Below are 1,978 nucleotides of genomic sequence, written 5' to 3'. Positions count from 1 at the left end.
ATATATATATATATATATATATATATATATATATATATATATATATATATATATATATATATATATATATATATATATATATATATATAATAGGAAATACTGATAAAAAATGAACGAAATTCTCCGAATAATAACCTAACTTAATAGAGATGTTAGATGAAATGTTTGATTTATAATTAGTTGATTTCCAAACAAGTTAATCAGGATGGTAGAATAAAATTGAACATTTAAAAATGATTGATTAAATTGCTCTTTGATTCAATTCGTTTAATTCTGCTCAAAAATTTTTGAAATTTCCTAAATCAATCATTTCAATTTAAAATTAAAAATAATTATTTAACCCTAATCGTTGTTGTCCTTGTCTTCTGTAAATTAAACTAAATCATAGTTCGTGCTGAAATGATTACTGATTTGTTGACATGTTGCATTCATTTTAGGTATGTAAAGAATAAAAAATTTTTGTTAAAAAACAAAAATCATATCCATACATAAAAATTTGTTGCATTATGAAATTAAACTCAGAAATTTTCAAATGATACCAGGAAAAATGTCACTGGAATTGAACTTTTTTGAAAATATTTGATTGAAAATTATGTAAACAGTTTACAAAGAACTTTTAAACAGTTTTTTTTTTTGTTACATTATGTTATCAATATTAAAGAAGCTGAGGATATTCGTAAAAAGTTTAAATCGTAAATTATCAATAATAGTATTTAATGATCTTTTTATGTCTAAAAAATTTATAATTCATAGGAATGTAAATGCTTTAAATATATACATATATTAATGCACATATATTTTGAATATAATATACATATATTTAGAATAATTCATTCATCATTCCTTGAATTATTTCCTGAATGTAACATAAAAAGCTTATAGGAATAAAATTTGTTCTTTTGATTTTTTTTCAATTATTATCAGAAAACCAAAGAAAATTATAATATATTAAAATATAATCAAAATATTTCTTAGATAAAAAATTCATCACATCATAAAAACAAATAAAATAAACATTTCCCTAGATGTAAAATGATGAGTAATTTATCTAATTCTCATCTTCCTATTTGTTATTTAATGTAAGTATATGAAATTATTTATTGTAAATAGGTTAATTATTGTAAATAACTTATAAGATTGCAAAAATTTTGATGGAACTCTTCATAAATGTAAATAATTTCAACTATCATGTAAATATGCTTCATGCATAAAATTAAACAAGGAGTGATAAAGAAATTTCCTCTTATCATCTTATTATTGTCAATTTAAATTCAGCTATATTTCAATATTTGAACTTATTCCATTTATTTTTACTGTATTATTAACAAAATTAACAACAATAAACTTTGGAATTGTTTTATTATGTCGTTATCCTGCGTGCATCAATTAATTTTACCAAATTTTAACTTACAAATTATTGCTAACAAACCTATCGCAACAATTAGTAACTTTCATATTAATGAATTAGCATTAACAGTGAATTAAACGAAATAATCTGATAATAAAAATTAGACATTTTATTTTGATGCATTTTTTAATCAATTAATCATACTAACATTATCAACTGAAATCAATTTCCTTTTAATTAATCTCTTATCCGTAATAATGAATATCTGATTTTTTTTTCTTTTTAATTTTTGCAAGAAATATATTGATGTTTGTTTTGCTTATTAAAAAGATTTATGTAATAGCGTAAAAATAAGACGAAAAATTGTTGGTAAATGAAAGAATTGCAATTAAATTATATCTAAAAAACTAAAAGAAACAAAATTTTTTTTTAAAAAAATGAATCATTCTAACTATGACACGTGAATTTCAACTTTTTCTATAAATCACATGAAATATATTTGCCTAAACTGTAAAAATAGCAATCATTTTTAGCACATTCCTATTCATCATTCAGTTGAATGGAAAGTGTGTGTGTGTGTGTGTGTGTGTGTGTGTGTGTGTGTGTGTGTGTGTGTGTGTATGTGTGTGT

The sequence above is a fragment of the Loa loa genome, assembly GCF_000183805.2.
Source record: "Loa loa unplaced genomic scaffold supercont3.108, whole genome shotgun sequence".
NCBI lineage: Eukaryota > Metazoa > Nematoda > Chromadorea > Rhabditida > Onchocercidae > Loa > Loa loa.
The sequence above is the reverse complement of the archived record's forward strand: the minus strand, read 5'-3'. Positions refer to the sequence as shown.